This window comes from Myotis myotis, unplaced genomic scaffold (genome assembly GCF_014108235.1).
Source record: "Myotis myotis isolate mMyoMyo1 unplaced genomic scaffold, mMyoMyo1.p scaffold_m19_p_4, whole genome shotgun sequence".
Taxonomy (NCBI): domain Eukaryota; kingdom Metazoa; phylum Chordata; class Mammalia; order Chiroptera; family Vespertilionidae; genus Myotis; species Myotis myotis.
The window spans coordinates 48,464,588-48,487,886 of record NW_023416346.1 but is presented as its reverse complement, the minus strand read 5'-3'; the positions used below and the strand labels follow the sequence as shown (position 1 = coordinate 48,487,886).

At 39.5% G+C, this 23,299-nt stretch overlaps 1 long non-coding RNA gene across 1 annotated transcript in view; it reads right to left on the bottom strand.

The window, feature by feature from the left end:
- The window catches only part of LOC118654702, a 157,638-nt gene that overhangs the window by 87,307 nt on the left and 47,032 nt on the right, over window positions 1-23,299 (bottom strand). Inside the window, exon 2 of the long non-coding RNA XR_004967027.1 lies at window positions 10,050-10,150. This is a non-coding gene — a long non-coding RNA (uncharacterized LOC118654702). The remainder of the gene's footprint in view (window positions 1-10,049; window positions 10,151-23,299) is intronic.

The following is a 23,299-nucleotide window of genomic DNA, read 5'->3' as shown; positions in this document are numbered from 1 at the left end:
CCCCATCCATGCACCAGGCCCCTATCCTATATAGTAAAAGGGTAATATGCCTCCCAGCACCGGGATCAGTGGAGCTGCGAGGCCTCCCTGGACCAGGATCAGCATGACAGGGGGCAGCGCCCAAACCCCCTGATCGCCCTGTGGCTCTCTGTGTGACAGAGAGCGGGGCCACAACCTCCGTATCCACCCTGCTCTGTTCGTGACAGGGGAAGACGCCCCAACCCCCTGATCACCCTATGGCTCTGTTCCTGTTAGGGGGGAGCTCCCCAACCCCTGATCGCCCTGCGGCTCTGTGTGTGACAGGGTATGGAGCCCCAACCCCTCTGATGGGCCCTGCTCTGTGTGTGACAGGGAGCAGCACCCCAACCCCCTGATTGGCCCTGCTTTGTGTGAGACAGGGGGGGGCGCTGCAACCTCCCCATCGACCCTGCCTTGAATATGACAGGGGGCAGTGCCCCAACTCCCCAGTTGGCCCTACCCTGAGCGTGACTGAGGGTGGCATCACAACCTCCCGATCCACCCTGCTCTGTGCATGACAGGGGGTGGCGCCCCAACTCCCCAATCAGCCCTGCTCTGAGCCCGACCAGGGGCTGCACCTAGGGATTGGGCCTGACCTCTGCCACCCAGGAGCAGGCCTAAGCCAGCAGGTCGTTATCTCCCAAGGGGTCCCAGACTGCAAGAGGGCACAGGCCGGGCTGAGGGAACCCCCTTCTCCCTGAGTGCACAAATTTTTGTGCACCGGGCCTCTAGTCCTATATAATGAAAGAGAAACATGTAAATTGACTATTCCTCCACTATGCTCACCAGCCAATCAGGAATAAGTATGCAAATTAACCTGACAAACATGGCATACACAGGCGCCAAGCGGCCTGGGTCCCAGGAACAACCTCGGGACCTAGGCAGCGCCTAACCTGTAGGCCCTCACATAGGCCCTGAGTGGCTAGGGTCCCAGAATGCCCCAGGCCTCTGGGCCTATGGATGAAGGCGCCAAGCAGATGTTTCCACCCTGTGGCCATTTGTGCATGCACCGGCACTAAGTGGCGGCCCGAGTCCATGCCCCCCAGCCCAGTGCCCACAATGAGGGGCTGCCAGCCTGGGAGACATTCCCCCAGTGGCAGCAGCTGCCACGTGGCCCGGGTCTGCCCACTCTCCAGCCCGGCGCCCACAATGCAGCTCTCGCTGTTGGCCTCAGGGGCGTGCGGAGACCCGGAAACCACAGTGCGCATGGCCTGGGGTCTCTGCATGCCCACAAGCCCAGCGCTGGGTGCCCTCAATGCACAGGGTTGGCTGCTGGCCTGGGGGACGTGCCCCCCCCCCCATGATGGGGACATGCCCCTAGCTCAGTGGACACAATGCAGGGGGTCCTCTGCACATGAGCTGCAGAGGAAACACCTTTTCTTTTCTTTTTTTAAAAATATATTTTATTGATTTTTTTACAGAAAAGTGGGGAGAGGCATAGACAGTCAGAAACATCGATGAGAGAGAAACATTGATCAGCTGCCTCCTGCACACTCCCCACTGGGAATGTGCCCCCAACCAAGGGACATGCCGTTAACAGGAATCAAACCTGGGACCCTTCATTCTGCAGGCCGACGTTCTATCCACTGAGCCAAATCAGTTCGAGCATAAACACCTTTTCTGACTGCTCATTGGCTAAGCTCCCTATACGCCGCCACTTGCAGTGGTCTTGATAACTTGGGTTATAAGAATCCAAGAAGGTGATCTAGGGTTTTTCCACCACATTCCTGGAGGAAAAAAAGAAGTTCCACTGTTGGATGGGCTAAGAAATGTCATATCCTGCCCTAGACGGTTTGGCTCCGTGGATAGAGTCTCGGCCTGCCGACCGCAGGGTCTGGGTTCGATTACGATCAAGGGAATGTACCTAGGTTGCAGGCTCCTCCCTGGCCTGGGCCCAGGTCACGGCTCATGCAGGAGGCAACCAATCAAAGTGTCCTTCTCACATTGATGTTTCTCTCTGTCTCTCCCTCTCTCTTTCACACTCTCTAAAAATCAATGGAAACATATCCTCAGGTGAGGATAAAAAAAAAAGAAAGAAATGTCATATCCTATAAAAGACACATCTTGAAAATGCCTAAAGAAAGTTGTCATTTTTTCATGGTGAAGGGACTGGAGTCCGTCTTGATGAAAACACCTTGGCGGCTGTGGTGGCTGGCAGTGGCTGCAGCAGTGGGGTGATGGGGCTGGCGCCTTCCCCTAATCAGCCCGGTCACCTCCCACAGAGGACATCCCCTGAGGGCTCCCAGTCTGTGAGAGGGGGCAGGCTGGGCTGAGAGAACCACCCCCCCGCAGTGCACAAATTTCATGCACCGGGCCCCTAGTATGCATATAATTTCAATGTACTGGTGTTTGTTATGATTAACACTTGATAAAGGAGGTTTTCCCTGCTTTGGTGAGGGTACTGTCTTAGCTATGACTATTTTGTAGTGTTGTTTCCCCTCAAGTATGCTCATATTCAGCTTTCCAAACCCCATTATTCAATTAGACAGCTATTAGTAAATCATTAGCAGTAGTTGCAAAAGAGATGGGATGCTTTTTTCTTTATTCTTTTCCTTTTACTCTGCATCAACCAGGCAGATTATCCTGCAGTAATAAGTAACCTGAAAAATTACAGTGTCTTGAATTGGCAGAAGTTCATTTCATACTCCTTATGAATTGGCTGGGGCCCTTCCTTATTCTGTGGCAGGGGCTAATGGAATAGCCACCATCTGGAACATTGCTGCTCATTACTGTGGAGGGAAAATAGCAGTAGCAAAGCATACAGTAAGTCTTAAAGCTCCTGCCCAGAAGTGACACATGTTCCATTTCACTGACCAAAACAAGTCAAATGCCCAAGTCCTGGCTCAAGGGAGTAGGAGATATCTTTCAATGGGGAGGTGATCCTCAGCTTAGTGAACAATGATAGAGTGTGCTGTTCTAGTCTGGACAGTTTGTATCCTTGGTACCTAGACAGGCACATAGTTGGTGTTCAATAAATATTTGTGGAATGAATGAATGGAATTGAAACCAGAACTTGCAAGACCCTTAAAGTTGCTAGCATCTCCTCATTTCATCTCCTACAATAGGGATTACCCGGTCTGAAAAGTATGAACGGAATGAAGTGTAAGAAATTTATAGGCTGGAATGGTGAGTTTGGCACTAAAAGAAGTGATGCCCCTGGGCTTGAAGGATTCTAGTTTTTAGCCTTGACTCAAAAAAGTGCCTCCAGGCCAATGAATGGTTATTAAGAGCCAACTTCATGGAAAATAAAAACTGAGGATTACAGTAGAGAGAGCAGAGGATCTAAAAGCAGTAGAAGACAAAGATTCTGCTCTTGAAAATTGATAGCCCTATGGGAAGACAAGGCATATACAATAAAAAACAATTTGAATAAACTCTGTGTGATTGGAAGAACATTGACTTGGAGCCAGTTCAATCTGAGTTTGAAAACTGGATCTAAAACTTTGCTTTGTATAACTTTGAAAATGTACTTTAACTTTCTGAATTTTATTGTGCTTATCTTTGAAATGGGGTAATAGCAGAGCTTATGTCACAGGATTGTTGTGCATATTAAATGGGATAATGAATGGTGTAAGCCCAACATATAGTGAGCAGACAATAAATAATAGCTAATATTTACTGAACACTTACTATGTGATTGTATAATTCTAAGTGCTGTATGTCTGTGTGTACTTTCCATGTTCATTCTGAGGGTATATATATTTAATCTTTACCACAATCCTTTCAGATAGGTGATATATGTGTTATTATATTCCCCATTTTACAACTGAGAAAGCTGAGGCACAGGGAGATTGTGTAGCTTACCCAAGGTATACAGCCAGTAAATGGGAACTGACTTTTAAACTCAAGTAGCCCAATTCTAGCAGCTGTACACATTATTTTTTTTCTTTTTATAATTTTTATTATAATTGATGTACAATATTATATTAGTCTCAAGTGTATAACCCAGTGATTAGGCATTTATATAACTTATGAAGTGATTACCCCAATAAATGTAATACCTATCTGACACTATACATGGTTAGTACATTATTATCGGCTATATTCCCTATGCTGAAGTTTACATCTTCCTGACTATTCTGTAAGTGCCAATTTGTATTTAAGCCCTTCACCTTTCTTACCCATTCCCCAATCTCCATCCCATCTGGCAATCATCAAAATGTTTTTGTATCTATGAGTCTGTTTCTGTTCTGCTTGTTCATTTATCTTATTTTTTTTAGATCCACACTTAAGTGAAATCATATGCCATTTATATTTCTCTGTCTGACTTATTTCACTCAGCAAAATACTCTCTAGGCCCATCCATGTTGTTGCAGATGGCAAGATTTCATTCTTGTTTATAGCTGAGTAGTCAACCTTGTATATATGCACCACTTTATCCATTCATCTATTGATGGATACTTAGATTGCTTCCTCAGCTTGGCTATTATAAATAATGCTGACTTGAACATATGGATGATATATATGTATTTATTGCCCCATTTTATTATTCATATATTTGATCTTTTAGTTTTTTCTTCTTCTTCTTAAAGAAGACCCTTTATCATTTCTTGTAATACTGGTTTGGCAGTGATGAACTCCTTTAGCTTTTTCTTGTCTAGGAAGGTATTTATCTGTCCTTCAATTCTAAATGATAGCTTTGCTGAGTAGAGTAATATTGGGTGTGGGTCCTTGCTTTTCATCCCTTTGAATATTTCATGCCAATCTGTTATAGCCTACAAAGTTTCTGTTGAGAAATTAGCTGACAGTCTTATGGGTGCTCCCTTGTAGGTAGCTGACTGCTTTTCTCTTGCTGCTTTTAAGATTTTAAGATTCTCTCTTTGTCTTCAACCTTTGGAATTTTAATTATGATGTGTCTTGCTGTGGGCATCTTTGAGTTCATCACCAGGTTAGGGAAATTTTCAGTCATTAGTTCTTCAAATAAGTTTTCAATTCCTTGCTCTCCCTTTTCTCCTTCTGACAACTCCATGATTGGAATATTAGTACACTTGAAGTTGTACCAGAGGCTTCTTTAACTACCCTGACTTTTTTTGGACTCTCTCTCTCTCTCTCTCTCTCTCTCTCTCTCTCTCTCTCTCTCTCAATATATATATATATATATATATATATATATATATATATATATATATATATATATATTGGGTGTTTTTTGCTTCTTTATCTTTCAAATTGCTGGTTTGATCCTGTTCATCTACTGTACTGTTGATTTTCTATAATGTATTCTTCATTTCTGACTGGTTCTTTTTTATGTTTTCTAGCTCCATTTTTTTTTAAATATATTTTATTGATTTTTTACAGAGAGAAAGGGAGAGAGATAGAGAGTTAGAAACATCGATGAGAGAGAAACATCGATCAGCTGCTTCCTGCACATCTCCTACTGGGGATGTGCCCGCAACCCAGGTACATGCCCTTGACCGGAATCGAACCTGGGACCTTTCAGTCCGCAGGCCGATGCTCTATCCACTGAGCCAAACCGGTTTCGGCTCTAGCTCCATTTTTATGTGTCCCATCTTATTGTTGAAGTTCTAAATGAGATCCTTGAGCATCCTTATAATCAGTGTTTTGAACTCTACTTCTGGTAGATTGCTTATCTCCATATTGTTATTTTCCTGAAGTTTTGTTCTGTTCTTTCATTTGGGACATGGTTTTTTGTCTTTTGACTTTGGCTGCCTTCCTGTGTTTGTTCCTATGTATTACATACAGCTACTACATCTTCAGGTCTTGGAATAGTGGCCTTAGGTAGTAAGTGTCCAGTAGGGCCCATTGGTGCAGCCTCTCTGGGTCACCCAAGATGGTGCTTCAAGTGCACTCCCTGTGTGGACTGTGTGCACCCTCCTATTATAGTTTAGCCTTGATTACTCTCAATAGAAGAGGTTTTCCCCCAGGCTTATTGGCTGTGAGGACTGGCAGTGACCACAGCAGAAGACCTGCTGTGCAGGGCCTGACCCCACAGAGTAGGACTCAATTCAACTGGGCTCTGGTGCCTACTGAGTCTGCCCCTTGAGTGCGTTGACCATGGAGGTGGTTGGGTCGTGCTTTGGTGCAGTCAGAAGCTGTTCTGGGGCCTTCTGGGAGGTGCAGTCCAAGGTCAGCTACTGCCTGTGCCCTGCTCAGGGCCACTAGCATGAACTACAAAGCAATCCTCAGATGGCTGTTACTTGTGCTGTGTTTGGAGGTGCCTAGGAGAGGCCAAGCTATAAACCAAGTACAGCTTCAGCTAGTTCTGGGCCTGAGGCTACTTAGCAAGAGGTATGGGTCACACTGAAACCAGATACTGCTTATTTGAGAGATTTTATGAAAGTCTGCAGCCTGAGTCAAGACAGGATGTTTGTATGGAAAAGTCACTGGAAACAGTTTGGGAGGGTCCAAAAGCTGGGCGAGGCATGGTCTCAGGGAATCACCAGGGCAAGGCAAACAGTGTTAAATATGATACCCCCCTTCTGGCTTTGTATGGTGGTGGGACTCAGCAAGGGAAACAATGGCTTCTGCCAGCACTTATATCTGAGAGAAATCTGCCCTTCCATCCCTCGTCCTGAAACCTGGTTATTTAGTTCCTCCCTGTGGGAACCCTAATCAGAGTACACCAGATGTCCAAGGCCAATTTGCATATAGGGCCCTATGCAGAGTATGCCGAATGTTCAAGGTCAATTTGCCATACACAGATGCAAAAGCAAGGACACAGCACTCTTACTGTATGCACTGTACAGGCATACCTTTCTATAACCCAAATATTGATGTCACTATTTGGCAAGAAGCCTCTTTTGTCTGAGCTTGTATAAAGATGTGTTACTGACCAGCTGGTGCATGGTATGGCTCCTGCGTTTGTTACTGTATTAACAAGGGCTGCTTTGTGCAGCTACTTCGTGAGGCTACTTTGAAGAACTATTTTGTCTGATGGCTACTTGTTAGCAATGGCTACTTGGTCTATAATAAACACTCTTCTATATGCCTACAAATTCTCATATCTTCTCCATCTAATACCCAGAATCTTAGGCTCCATGTTCCCGTACTCCCCATACATCCCTGATGCCTTTCCAGCTCTTGCCTCAGCACTGGAGCTCAGAGGGAGCGAGTCCCAAGTATGTCCATGGGTGGGCCCTTTAAGAGGAGCACCTGGGGCTCCAGCAGACCTCCATCTCACTAAGCCACAATTTCCTCTAGTTTTCACAGCCAGAACTTTTGGGGACTTCTCTTCCCAACATTGGAACCCTGGGCTTGGGGACCTAGTGTGGGACTGGGCACCCTTGCTCCTCAAGAAAAACTTCTGCATCTGAGATATTCCTCCTGATTTTTAACTGCCACATGTGGGTGTGGGACCAGCCTATTCAAGTGTCTCTACCCTTCCTACCAGTCTTAATGTGGTTTCTTATTTATATCCTTAGTTATAGAACTTTTATTAAGCTAGATTTCAGGTGATTCTGAGTGATGGTTGTTCTGTAACTTAGTTGTAATTTTGATGTGGTTATGGGAGGTTCTGAGTACTGTGTTTACCTATGACACGATCTTGACTGGAAGCTTAGCAGTTTCTCTCCATCAAAATGCTGTGCTGTAGGTAAGCATGGGATATGCAAACAACATTAAGTAGTGAAGACTGTACTAGTACATACCATTAAGTGTATTCATAGAGCAGTAAACTATGCAGCTAGAAGTAGGTCAATGAATTATTATGGAGTTTTGGAATTAGACAAACTTTGATTATTGAAGGTATTGTCTTGGACTAAAATAGAGACTAAAATATTGGTTATTATTAACTGTAATGAGTAGTTAGTGAACAATTTGAGAGTATTTATGAACAAGGGCTATATATCTTGGTAGAGATGAGAAAGTGTAGGACTTTAAAGAAGGTAGCTTTACAGGATGAAATAATGAGGGAAGGCTATAAAAGAGGTAGAATCTTAAAATTTAGATTTTTCAGATAGAAAACAAACAAGGGCATTGAATGTGGAAAAGTGATGTCAGACAATGACAGTCCTGAATGAAGAGGAAAACTGATCTTAAGGAGCTACCACATACACACACACACACACACACACACACACACACACACACACACGATGGTGGCATTAATACCTTTCATGAGTATTCCACGTTCTTGTTCATAGAGAGAGACTGAACTTAGTTTGCATTCATACACAACTGCTATCACATACTAGCTGCATAACCTTGAATACATTGCTGACTTAATTTGATTGTCAGTGATCAATTTTTATGTTTATAATGTGTGTATGATAGCACAATATTTATCACAGAGTTGTTGTTTTAGTAATTAATTTAGACAGTAGCTATGAAAATAGTGAAAGAGCTCCCCAAATATTATTTTTCTTTTCTACATTTTATTGGGTCCTCTTGTGAAGTAAACAGTGCAAATTTCATTATTGAACTTTTTTTTTTCAGAGAAATAAACTGAGATTCAGAGAAACTAAAGTTGAGGGAAATCAAGTGTTTTGTTCCTAAGCTACATGGTCCTTAATTCATATAAGGTCATTCTGACTTCCAGTCTTAAATACATTTCTTTTGTCATTATATTTCTAGTAAAAGAGCTAGGTGAGAGCACAATTTCATGGAAATAGGACCCAGGACATAAGTAAGAGGGAAGCAGAACCAACTCTGACTTTGTATTTGTGTGGGCAGAGCAATTTGAAAAAGGCTCTAAGTAGTCCAGAGGCAGCATGAGGGTCCTGTTGGTGGGATAGGTACCCAAATAGGTAGCAGGATGCAGACAATGTGGACTGCATTACAAACCAAAAATTTCTTCCTCTCAGTTTGACCAGGTGCAGTTTGAACAACATGAGAGTTGGCCCTGTTTCATAATACATATTTTGCAAAGAGAATTTGATCCAAATTCATGAATATAGGTATGTGTATATGTGCACATGGGTGTGCACAAATACATGTCTCTATGCACCCACACACATACACACACATAATGGTGGGATGGTGGAGATAAAAGGGAAAGATTAATGTTTAGAATTGCTTTTAACAGAAACATTGGCATCTAAAAATGGGGTACATAGAACAATATGAAACATTACAATGCAAAAGCTAGGATGAACCACATTCACCCTTACATACTTGGCCTAATTAGACACCCGCTAGTCCCACCAACCATCTCACCCTCTCATTCCCGCCCTGGAAGCTGGATTTCCTCCTCCTCCTACTTCTATATTCACCAGTTGCAGCAGGGTGATTTCTGGAGAAATTGAATTCATTAGAATTTTTATGGATAATTATAGTTGCAATATGCTTGGAGTCATTTTATTAAAGCAGTTATGAGGTAATTAATCTTGTCAATAACCTCTGGAGTGAATGTGCATTTTCTATATTCTCCATGGTTTTTTTTGCTTCTGTTCAAGTCTCTGAAAATATCCAAATGTGTTTGCACTTATGTTCTCACCCACCTCCAGAGCTCACAGCCAGTCGGGAGCCCAGACCAGACTTATTTTCTTGGCCAAGGAAGGAGATAAAGACCAGAAGATCTTTAGTTGGCCTTTGTTTTTTTTCTGTTCTTCGCTACTTAAGAATGAAGAACTACCTGTGGCCCAGTGTCTCTCTTTAGCTCCTTCTTCCCAAATTAGGAAAAATGATGGTGTTGCTGGATAATGATTAGCAATGCAAGGGCTTCTGAAGCCTATTTCCTATTTCTAAGAAGAACTGAAAAGCAAAAATCTGAAGATACCACGTATAGTAGTATGAAATTTGGATGCTTAGCATAACTACTTTCTTTAAATAGGCATTTAATATAGGATCCAGTTTTCAAAACAAATTAAATAAAAAAAATCTATGAACTGAAAAATTTGGAAAATGCTAGTTTGCTGAACTCAGAACCTAACTACAACTCAGTATATATTTTAATTGGACTGTGAACCAACTTAAAGAATTTCCCCCTACATGTATGAATCAAAACAGCTCAATCCGAAAAATATATACATATATTTTAAAATAAGGTTTTAAATATTAGGACATTTAAATACTAGAAAATCAAAACATTTTATTAATGGAACCTACTCTCATTGACACATAGTTACACTTACCTTCCCAAGAACATACCTTCCATGTAAAGAGGCCACCTTTTCTCTTCCTACTGTTTGTGAAAACTTCTGTCTTAAGAATTGCTAATAGCAATGCAGGCAGCCTGTAGAGAATCAAAAGACAAGCCATTCTTTGATCTTCTTCTTATGACTCATGTTCTCTGTAACTCAAAGGTAATGCTAGTGATGGCCATTATTCTTGTTGGCAAGGTGGCTCAAGAGATATGTGACAAGCTGTCCCCTCTGTTAGAATTACTTTCATCTTACCTCTGTGGCTGCTGAGCCAGAGAAAGCCTCCAATAAGGGCCCGCATTTACGTATAGACACATGCCCAATTCTGAAAGCATGCATTCCACTAATGGACACACGTTCACCATATTCCCCAATTTTCATGTTGCACTATTCTTGCCCTTTACCTGCCAAATTTATAGACATGGCATCTATTATCCATTCAGCTTTTTAAATGAATCGTGAACTTTCAGTGAAATTTTTGGAATGATATAATTATCTGCCTACATTACCTCAATATTATCTGTTAATAATTTTGATAACAATAAGAATGGGGTAATAGTCTCTATTCAATCACCTAGTCAGCAGGATGTGTAGTGGAATTATGTCTACCTTAACACAGAACAAAGGGAGTTGAGATGGTTCTTAGTTAAAATTAATTTCTTTTCTGGCAATAAAAGGAATCTAATTAACAAAATACAATAGCTTTTAATCTATAATATCTCTTGGTCACAAAACTGTTGCCAAGGTTACATTGTTTACAAGACAGCCTCCCTGTTTTTGGACAGGGAAATAGTACCCACAGTGAAGTTAAGTATTAGACAATAAGCTAAACTGTGATTTGGTGAAATTCCCTAACTCTACCAGTTTGAGCAGTTTGGTGGGTTTCACACTCCAGTAAGTTTCCATATATGCTGCCTGATTGGCTAGGGTCTAGAGTTGATTAATAGGCATTAAATAGCAAGTATTAATACTTGGGAAACCTCACTGGGACTGCAATAAGTCTGGAAGTGGTTCTTCATTTCGGGGGAGGGGAGACTTTGTCCACTTTGGGAATCACATGAAAGCTATTGATTTTCTACAAAGAAATACTTAGATGCCACACATTTTGTAGATAATAATAGGAGGTACACTGATATTATAAACCATGATCTAGATAAATCTTATATTAATTGCTAAATGCATAAGCTTAAGCAGCCCTTAGACCAGCGGTTCTCAACCTGTGGGTCATAACCCCTTTGGTGGTCGAATGACCTTTTCACAGGGGTCGCCTAAGACCATCCTGCATATCAGATATTTACATTATGATTAATAACAGTAGCAACATTACAGTTATGAAGTAGCAACGAAAATAATTTTATGGTTGGGTCACAACATGAGGAACTGTATTTAAAGGGCCAGAAGGTTGAGAACCACTGCCTTAGACCAACATTATAGGCATAGCTTTGGGAAACGGGGGCAGTGGATCAAATGTTTTCATTATGTCCTAGGTGTACTTGAAAATAAGAACCATTTGTCCCTCAGAACTTATCTGTATGTGTTACATAGTTTAACATTTCCTACTACTTTCAACTCCAATACTTTAACCCAATCTTGGTCTTCTGGGAATATATAGAATGAACTTTGTAACTTTCCTGATGTTTTTTGCATGGCTAACATCCTAGGAAATTCATTTCATTAGTAATTAGCAAGCTCAATATCTAGCCTGGCTGCTGAATAATAGATGACATCTTTTAATGCTCTCATGTACATTCTAATAGACCCATCAGTGAAACAACCAAAGACAGGAAACACTAATCTTTGAGTAGACTCTGGTTTGTCTATTGTAAATATTATTGCTAAAATTACATTTTCTGATAATTCAACTTTACAACACACTTTCTCTTTGTCACCAAAGTGTGCCCCCTAAACTAGAGGCATTTAAATTGTAGTATGTCCATGAGTTTCAGCATGTCTATGTTTCACTATGGAAGGTTTTATGGTAGCAACATAAGAGGTACTTGTTCCTTAAAAATGACTTTATTACATCTAAGTGCACCCAAAATGATTTTGGCCTCACAGAGTCTTTGAATTAAACCTCTGTAGGTAAGAGCTAGTGTATTCTTTCATCTCATTTCTCATAGTCTCCTGCCACTGAGACCTTCTGCTCTCATTTGATATCGTTGCCTTCTCTGTCATTCTATCACCCACTTTTCTTCCTGGCATCCAGGGCACTATGTTTTTTGGTACTTCACATGAGATTCCTTTCTTCATGCCCAGTTGAAATGTAAACAGTCTGCTTCTCTTATTGCCCTCAAGTGGTTTCAATAAGCCCTTGTCCTCAAAGGGCCAAACCTAGCACATCCCTGGCCCTCACTGCAAGTGCCTACTAGTGAAAATCAAAGGCCACAGGGACCACCCAAACACTAGATATTCCAGCAACACACACCAGGCCTATTCCCCCTTCTCCTCCTGCACTTCTGCAACTCAAACCTCTGAGACAGATTCAGTACGTTGAGCTTCTAGAGTGTGGTGGCCAATCATTTTTGTCTGTGATTGAAAAAGTGAGCTTAATGGGTCTATTTCCAGTGCTACCTGCATCATCTATAGTGCCAACTTTGTCAAGCACTCTGAGTACAGCTTGTAAAGTTTGCATTCTATTTTTCCCATTGGAATTACTGTGCAATTTGTATTGAGTGCTTTTATATTTAAGTACATGAAAATTGTACCCAAATGTTCCAATTCCAAAATCAGGTAAGTGACAATAAGTTGCACTTCATATTGCTAAAATATATTACTGGAAAATATTACTAAGATGTATTTCTTTTAGTAGAATGAACTCTCTGGTCATTTGCTTGCATGTCCCCTACCGCACTGTAGAGATGAGGAAGGGTGAAAACTGTTTTTCCTCCAAAGAAGCCAAAGTCCTGTGGGGGAAGCTGCAAAGGCCTGCCTTATGTTACATAAGGCCCTTTATCATTTACCACTGGACCTTCTTCTCTGTCCATTCTCACAACTGAGACCTGGCTGAGAATTGCTATATTAGACTTCGGATTTTCTGAGAAATGGGACTGAGACTTGATCATTCCTATATACAAAGTATGGGAGAGTGAGGAGGTGTCTGGAAAAACGTTGGTTGGTTGGATGGTTAGCTGGTTGGATTGATGGAATAACAGTGTAGTAGTTTAGAATCAGAGTGCCTGTATCCCAGCTTTGCCATTTATTTTTTATTTGAACTTAGGCAAGTTATCTCACCTCTCTAGCCCTCAACATTAAGCATAGATAATATTATATCCACCTCAGAGTACATTTTGTTTATTTTAGCTCACATTTATTGTATCTATTATATACTATACACTGTCTTTACTACTGTACATAGATTAATTCGTTTAATCATCCCTGTGAGGATTAAGTGGAATAAAGCAAACTCTCTAGCATTTAGTAAATGCTCATAAATGCTAGTTATTATGAGAGACAGTCTGGGCATAGCTATGAAGTTCTGCCTCTAAATCACAACCTGAATAATCTTAGAGGTTTAGCCTGCCTCATCTTCTCCAATGTTTCATATTAGTCCTCCACTCCTTGAGGTCTGATATCATGGGACAACTTAAAAAAAAAAAACAAAAAACAAAAAAACAAACATAAACTCTTAGGTTTCTATTCTTGAGAGTTTTTTTTTCTACAGGATGTCCCTATATTCCTTATTCCCCAGTAACTAGGACTAGTGTTTGTGAAAAAGGATGCATGGTCTGGGTCTTAATAATTGCTCCTCTGTTTAATATTGGTTTAGTGATCCTGACCCCAAACTTTGCCTGGCTTGGATGAGCCCGGCTGTTGTAGCCCCAGTGGCTGAATGCAATCCTCCTTAAGGGGAAGTGTTGTTCTTTAGGGACCCGTTTCTGTGCTATATCCAAGGTGTGCATGGTACTAAGAGCAGGAGAAACTCTTTAACTGACCTTTACTTAAACTAATTTTCTGAATTAACTAACCCTCTGTAAAACATACTGACTGCCCATAGCACTCTGTTGTGATTGAGTCATGTAAGTGGGCTCAGTTGTCATTGAATCGGTTCCCAAGACCTTTGTGGCCTTTTCCCCTTTGTAGACTGCTCAGACCAATAACAGGCCATTCAGGACAGGGCATTCAACATTGGCATTTTAACTTTAACCACGAGTTTTGGGAGTTTATTCCCTCATTCCTTTGAATGATACTGGTAAGATGAGGCATACTGATGTGCCCTGAGTTACAGTGCACTGAGCTATTGACCCTTCTAGATTATCTAATAGATACTGAGGCAGCCAGAGTCCCTGAGCTATTTTTGCCTCTAGCCATGAGCACACTTGTCATTTTACTTTGATGAACCATATCAACTTTATCACTTTCACCTGTGTCATGACATGGACAAATCAGGAAGTGTTGTTTTTAGAGCATTACTTAACAAATGCCTTTTAATTTTAGAGCCACAATATGTGAATCAGGTTAAAAGTGAATCTGCTTTCTTAATACCACTGAACTGATTGTATGCTTAAAATGTTTAAGATGGTAAATTTTATGTGATGTGTATCTTACTATAATTCAATTTAAAAAAAAAAAAAAGTGAACCTACTTTGAGTAAAATACCAGACAGGTCCTGGAACCTTGGCATTCCTCTCAGCAGAATCTGACAGATTCAGGGAACACAGCTGAGAAAGCACTGCTTTAGAGCAAGAATTGGAAGCCTCACTCTCCCCTTGGGCTCTAGTATCTGCAATAGAACATTGCTCTGAGAAGCAAGCCTTCAGCAACTCTGCAGTGAAGCAGATTGCCTCCTAGGCTTTGTCACTGAACAGGTTTACTCTCCCTGACAGTGTGCCCTCTATCAACCTCCTTGGACACTCAGTGCCAATAGAACTTGACCCTTCATTTTCCTCCCAAACACGAAACATCACCTATCATAAATGTATATAAATATTTAGTGACAAGGCTTTTCATCACCATACTGTAAATGCACCCCTTTTGAAGGGCATAAAATAAAAAGAAAACCTCTCTCTGCCCAGTTTTCATCCCATTCCTGTCAGGTAAAACCATTACTGACAGTTTTGTACTTTTTGTCTCTGTTTATCTTTCTAAAAATATATTTGCATATAAACCATCTACCTTTAAATATGTACAGTCCATTTTACACATGTGATCTTGCAGTTTTCTCTTTTGACTTAATAACATATCTTTGTAATCACTCCACATAATCACTTATATACATCAAGCTTTATAACAGCTGCATAGTATTCCATTGAATGATTGTAACATATTTTATTTTTTAATTTATTTTTAATTATAGTTGACATACACTATTACATTAGTTTCAGGTATTCAACATTTATACATACCTTATAATGTGATAGCCATAATAAGTGTGTAGATATTAAAATGTTATTGACTAGCCCGGCCAGCGTGGCTCAGTGGTTGAGCTTCTATCTATGAACCAGGAGGTCATGGTTCGATTCCATTTGGGGCATATGCCTGGGTTGTGGGCTCGATCCCCAGTGTGGGGTGTACGGGAGGCAGGTGATTGATTCTCTCTCATCATTGATGTTTCTATCTCTCTCTTCCTCTCTGAAATCAATAAAAATATTTTTAAAAATGTTATTGACTATAATTCTTATGCTGTACATTATATCCCTTTGATTTATCTTGTAACTGGAAGTTTGTACTCTTTAATCTCCTTCCCCTTTTCTGCCCACCCCCTACCCCTTCCCCACTAGCAACCATCAGTTCGTTCTTTGTATCTATGAGTTTGTTTCTGTTTTATTTTGTTTGTTTGAGTTGTCTTCTTAGATTCTATATATATGTAAAATCACTTGGTATTTGTCTTTTTCTGTCCAACTTATTTCACATAACATAATAGGTCTATCAATGTTGTCGCAAATGGCAAGATTTCATTATTTTCATATATATATATATATATATATATATATATATATAGAGAGAGAGAGAGAGAGAGAGAGAGAGAGAGAGAGAGAGTAATATATATATATCACATCTTCTTTATTCATTCATCTATCCATGGACATCTAGGTATCTAGGTTATTTCCATATCTTGGCTATTGTAAAGAATGCTGCAATAAACATAAAGGTCCATATATCTTTTCAAATTATTGTTTCTGTTTTCTTCAGGTTAATACCCAGAAGTGGAATTTCTGGGTTACATGGTAGTTCTATTTTTTTATTTTTCAAGAAAGCTCCATACTGTTTTACACAGTGGTTGCACCAATTTACAGTCTTGCTAACAGTGCACAGAGGTTCTTTTTTTTAAACATCTTTTTCAACACTTGTTATTTATTGTCTTTTTTATAATAGCTAATCTGACAGGTGTAAGGTGATACCTCATTGTGGTTTTTATTTTCATTTCCCTAATGATTGGTGGTGATGAGCATCTTTACATGTGTCTGCTGTTCATCTTTATATCTTCTTTGGAGAAACATCTATTCTGATCCTCTGCCTATTTTTTAATTGGATTATTTGATGGGATTTTTTATGTTGAGTTGTATGAGTTCTTTATATATTTTGGATATTAACCTCTTATCATATATATCATTTTTTAATAGCTTCTCCCATTCAGTTGGTTGTCCTTTAGTTCTGTTGATGGTTTCCTTCATTGTGTAAAAGCTTTTTAGTTTGATATATATATATATATATATATATATATATATATATATAGAGAGAGAGAGAGAGAGAGAGAGAGATAGCTAGCTTTTGATGCCTTTGCCCTAGAGACATCCAAAAAATATTGCTAAGACTGACGTCAAAGACTTTATTGCCAATGTTTTCTTCTAAGAGTTTTATGGTCTCAGGTCTTACTTCTAAATATTTAATCCATTTTGAGTTTATTTTGCCATTTTTTTTTATTATTAGTTAAGGTATTACAAATGTGTCCTCATCCTCCCCATTAACCCCCAACCTCCCCCCCCCTGCCCCGCACACTCATGCTCCCATCCCCCTGTTGTCCATGTCCATTGGTTTGGCTTATATACATGTATACAAGTCCTTCGGTTTATCTCTTCCCCTTACCCCCGCCCTCTCCTACTTTCCTTCTGGGGATTGATAGCCTGATCACTGTTTCTCAGTCTTTGAGTCTGTGCCTTTTCATCAGTCTATGTTGTTCTCTATAATCCACAAATGAGCGAGATCATGTGGTATTTATCTTTCTCTGACTGGCTTATTTCACTTAGCATAATGCTCTACAGTTCCATCCATGCTGTTGCAAAAGGCAAGAGTTCCTTTTTTTTTTACCGCAGCATAGTATTCCATTGTGTATATGTACCACAGTTTTCTAATCCATTCATCTGCTGATGGGCACTTAGGCTGTTTCCAAATCTTAGCTGTGGTGAATTGTGCTGCTATGAACATAGGGGTGCATATATCCTTTCTGATTGGCGTTTCTGGTTTCTTGGGATATATTCCTAGTAGTGGGATCACTGGGTCAAATGGGAGTTCCATTTTTAGTTTTTTGAGGTAGCTCCATACAGTTCTCCACAGTGGCTGCACCAGTCTGCATTCCCACCAGCAGTGCACAAGTCTTCCTTTTTCTCCACATCTTCTCCAACACTTGTTGTTTGTTGATTTGTTGATGATAGCCATTCTGACAGGTGTGAGATGATAACGCATTGTCGTTTTGATTTGCATCTCTCGTATAATTAGTGACTTTGAACATGTTTTCATATGTCTTTCGGCATTCTGTATGTCCTCTTTCGAAAAGTGTCTATCTAGGTCCGTTGCCCATTTTTTGATTGGATTGTTTATCTTCCTTTTTTAAGTTTCATGAGATCCCTGTAAATGTTGGAAATTAAACCCTTATCGGTGGTATCATTGGCAAATATGTTCCCATGTAGTGGGTCTTCTTGTTGTTTTGTTGATGGTTTCCTTTGCTGTGCAAAAGCTTTTTATTTTGATGTAGTCCCATTTGTTTATTTTCTCTTTAGTTTCCATTGCCCTAGGAGCATTATCAGAGAAGAAATTCCTTCAGCATATGTTTGCGATTTCGCTGCCTGTGGATTCCTCTAGTATTTTTATGGTTTCCCGTCTTACGTTTAAGTCTTTTATCCATTTTGAGTTTATTTTTGTGTATGGTGTGAGTTGGTGGTCTAGTTTCATCTTTTTGCTTGTATCTGTCCAATTTTCCCAACACCATTTATTGAAGAGACTGTCTTGACTCCATTGTATGCTCTTGCTTCCTTTGTTGAATATTAATTGGGCATAGTGGTTTGGGTCGATTTCTGGGGTCTCTATTCTATTCCATTGATCTATATGTCTGTTCTTGTGCCAGTACCGAGCTGTTTTAAGAACAGTGGCTTTGTAATACAGTTTGATATCTGGTATTGAGATCCCACCTACTTTGTTCTTTCTCAGGATTGCTGCAGCTATTCGGGGTCTTTTTTTATTCCAGATGAATTTTTGGAACGTTCGTTCTAGATTTGTGAAATATGCCGTTGGTAATTTAATGGGGATTGCATTGAATCTATAAATTGCTTTGGGTAGTATGGACATTTTCAAGATGTTGATTCTACCAATCCATGAACACGGTATATTCTTCCATCTGTTTATGTCTTCCTCTATCTCTTTTTTCAGTGTCCTGTAGTTTTTGGCATATAAGTCTTTTACCTCCTTAGTTAAGTTTATTCCTAGGTATTTTAATTTTTTTGGTGCAATGGTAAATGGGATTGCTTCTGTATTTTCACTTTCTGTAAGTTCACTATTGGTGTAAAGAAATGCCATGGATTTCTTAGCATTAATTTTGTATCCTGCTACATTGCCGAATTCATTTATTAAGTCTAATAATTTTTTGATGGGGTCTTTAGGGTTCTGTATGTACAGTATCATGTCATCTGTAAATAAGGACAGTTTTACTTCTTCTTTTCCAATTTGGATGCCTTTTATTTCTTCTTCTTGTCTGATCGCAATGGCTAGTACTTCCAGTACTATGTTGAACAGGAGTGGTGAGAGGGGGCATCCCTGTCTTGTTCCTGTTTTTAGGGGGAATGGTTTTAGTTTTTGCCCATTGATTATGATGTTGGCTGTGGGTTTGTCAAATATGGCTTTTATTATGTTGAGGTATGATCCCTCAATTCCTACCTTGCTGAGAGTTTTTATCAAGAAAGGGTGTTGGATTTTGTCAAATGCTTTCTCTGCATCAGTTGATATGACTATGTGGTTTTTTTCTCTCAATTTGTTTATATTATGTATCACATTTATTGATTTGCGGATATTGTACCATCCTTGCATCCCTGGGATAAATCCTACTTGGTCATGGTGTATGATCTTTTTGATGTACTGCTGGATCCGATTTGCTAGGATTTTGTTGAGGATTTTGGCATCTATGTTCATGAGGGATATTGGCCTATAATTCTCTTTCATTGTATTGTCTTTATCTGGTTTTGGGATTAGGATGATGTTGGCTTCATAGAATGAGCTGGGAAGTGTTCCTTCCTCTTGGATCTTTTGACATAGTCTGAGGAGGATAGGTTTTAGGTCTTCCTTGAATGTTTGGTAAAACTCCCCTGTGAAGCCATCTGGCCCCGGGCTTTTGTTTGCTGGAAGCTTTTTGATTACTGCTTCGATTTCCTCCATAGTTATTGGCCTATTGAGATTTTTAGATTCTTCCTGGTTAAGTTTTGGAAGGTTGTATTTTTCTAGGAATATGTCCATTTCCTCCAGGTTGTCTAGTGTGTTGCAGTAGAGTTGTTCATAGTGTTTTCTAACAATCCTTTGTATTTCTATGGGGTCTGTTGTTATTTCTCCTCTTTCATTTCTGATTTTGTTTATTTGGGTCCTCTCTCTTTGTTTCTTGGTGAGCCTGGCTAGAGGTGTATCAATCTTGTTTATCCTTTCAAAGAACCAGCTCTTGGTTTTGTTGATCTTCTGTATTGTTTTTTTGGTCTCTATGTCATTTATCTCTGCTCTGATCTTTGTTATTTCCTTCCTTCTGCTTACAGTGGGCTTTGTTTGTTTCTCACTTTCTAACTCTTCGAGTTGTAGAGTTAGGTCATTTATTCTCATTGTTTCTTGTTTCTTGCAGTAGGCTTGTAGAGCTATGAACTTCCCTCTCAAGACTGCTTTTGCTGTGTCCCATAGGTTTTGGATTGTTGTCTTTTCATTGTCATTTGTTGCCATGATGCTTTTTATTTCTTCTTTGATCTCACTGGTAACCCAGTCGTTGTTTAATAGCATGCTATTTAGTCTCCATGTGTTTGATTTTTCTGGATTGTTTTTGTTGTAGCTGATTTCCAGTTTTATGCCTTTGTGGTCTGAGAAGATGCTTGATATGATTTCAATTTTCTTGAATTTGAAGAGACTTTGTCTGTGACCCCATATATGGTCTATCTTTGAAGATGACAAATGTGCACTTGAGGAGAATGTATATTCTGTGGCTTTGGGGTGAAATGTTCTGAAGATGTCAATTAATTCCATCTGATCTAGTGAGTCATTTAGGATTGATGTTTCTTTGCTGAGTTTCTGTTTAGAGGATTTGTCCAGTGGTGATAATGGGGTGTTAAGGTCCCCTACTATGATTGTATTGCTGTCAATCTCTCCCTTGATCTTCTCCAGAAGATTTCTTACATATTTGGGTGCTCCTATATTGGGTGCATATATATTTACCAGAGTTATTTCTTCTTGTTGGACTGCTCCCTTTAGTATTATGAAGTGGCCTTCTTTATCTCTTTTTATGTCCTTTACTTGGAGATCTAATTTGTCAGATATAAGTATTGCTACCCCGGCTTTTTTTTCACTTCCATTGGCCTGAAAAACCTTTTTCCATCCCTTCACCATCAGTCTGTGTGCGTCTCTTTTTCTGAGGTGGGTTTCCTGTAGACAGCAGATATATGGGTCATGTTTTCTTATCCACTCATTTACCCTATGCCTTTTGACTGGGGAATTTAATCCATTTACATTTAAAGTTATTATTGATAGAAACTTGTTAGTCACCATTTTTGTTCTTTACCACTGCATTCCTTCTTTGTTTCCTATTTTTTCTCTTTACAGCAGACCCTTTAGCATTTCTTGCATTGCTGGCTTGGTTGTAATAATCTCCCGTAGACCGTTTTTGTCTGTGAAGCTCCTGATTTGACCCTCAATTTTGATTGATAGCCTCGCTGGGTACAGTATTCTTGGATTCAGACCCTTCCTTTGCATGACTTTGTATATTTCATTCCATTCCCTTCTTGCCTGATGTGTTTCTGTTGAGAAATTGGTCGCTAGTCTGATGGGGGATCCTTTGTAGGTAACTTTCTGTCTCTCTCTGGCTGCTTTTAAGATTCTTGCTTTGTCTTTGGTGTTTGCCAATTTAATTATTATGTGCCTTGGCATCGGTCTTTTCGGGTTCATTTTGTTTGGGACTCTGTGAGCTTCTTGGATTTGTGTGAGCTTTTTCTTCCTTATATCAGGGAAATTTTCTGTTACTATTTTTTCAAACAGGTTTTCTATTCCTTGCTCAGTTTCCTCTCCTTCTGGCACCCCTATTATTCAGATGTTGTTTCGTTTAGCGTTGTCCCAGAGTTCTCTTGGACTCTCCTCCTGCTTTTTCAATTTTTTTTTCTAGAAGCTGTTCTGTTTGGGTATTTTTTCCTACCTTGTCTTCTAGCTCGCTGATGCGGTCCTCTGTTTCTTCTAGTCTACTGTTGATGCTTTCTATTGAGTTCTTTATAGCAGTGATGTCATTTTTCATTTCTTCTTGGTTTCTCTTCATTTCCTCTTGGTTCTTCTTCATTTCCTCTTGGTTCCTACATATATTGTTGAATTTGTCTTCCATTTTTTTCATCCACCTTATGGCCATTTCTCTGAATTCTTTCTCTGACAGGTTGCTTGCCTCCATTGCCTCCATTTTGTTTACTTCCTTTTCTGATGATGCCTGTTTTTCTTTCATATGTGGGTTGGTTCTTTGTTTCACCATGATCTCTCTTCTCCAGGTGTTTGGTTATGTAGTTCTCTCTCTGCTTTCCGTGAGAAGAAGCAGTGCTCGTCTGAGAGCACGCAGTCACGCTGCTTGAGATCCCCTGTTTCCAGGTTAGATCTCTGGACGCCGGCAACAACTACCCAAGATGGCGCGGTCTCTGCTGCTCTTGAGTTTATTTTGTATATGATATAAGAAAATGGTCCAGTTTCATTTTTTGCAGGTATCTGCCCAGTTTTCTCAACGCCATTTATTGAAGAGATTGTCTTTTCACCATTGTATATTCTTGCCTATTGTGTCATAGATTAATTGGCCATATAAGACTTTGTTTCTAAGTTCTCTATTCTGTTCCATTAATCTTATGTCTGTTTTTGTGCCAGTACCGTACTGTTTTGATTTCTGTAACTTTATAATACAGTTTGAAATCAGGGATCATGGTACCTCCAAATTTGTTCTTTTTTTCAGGATTGGTTTGGTTATTCATGGTCTTTTATGCTTTCATATAAATTTTAGAATTATTTGTTCCAGTTCTGTGAAAAATGCAATTGGTATTTTGATAACTGGTGGATTGAGTCTGTAGTTTGCTTTGGGTGTTATGGATGTTTTAACAATATTAACTCTTCCAGTTCATGAGAACAATATGTCTTTCCTTTTGTTTGTGTCTTCTTCAATGTCTTATATTTTTTAGAGTATATGTCTTTCACAGTCTTGGTTAAGTTTATTCCTAGGTATTTTATTATCTTTAATGCAATTATAAATTTCTTTCTTATTTTTTTCTGATAATTTGTTATTAACATATATTGATGCCACATAGTTTTAAATATTAATTTCTCATCCTGCAACTATATTGAATTAATTTATTTGAATAGTTTTTGTGTGGAAGCTTTAGGGTTTACTCTATATAGTATCATTTCATATGTGGATAGTGACAATTTTATTTCTTCCATCCCAATTTGAATACTCTTTATTTTTTTCTTGTCCTAGCTGTAGCTAGCACTTCCAATAGTATGATGAATAAGGGTCATGCAGTATGCATCCTTGTCTTTTTTCCCCATTTTAGATTAAAAAAACTTTCAGCTATTCACCATTGAGTATGATGTTAACTGCTGGTTTGTCAGATGTGGCCATCATTATGTTGAGTTATTTTCTTTCTATACCCACTTTGTTGAGAGTTTTTATCATAAATGGATGCTGAATTTTTTCAAATATATTATATATTACTTAATTACCCCTCTAGTGATAACATTTGTTATCTCCACTTTGTCTAAATAGGTAAGGAATTTGAAACAATCTAAGTGTTCAATATTAAAGAATTTGTCAAATTAATTCTATTGTATGCTAT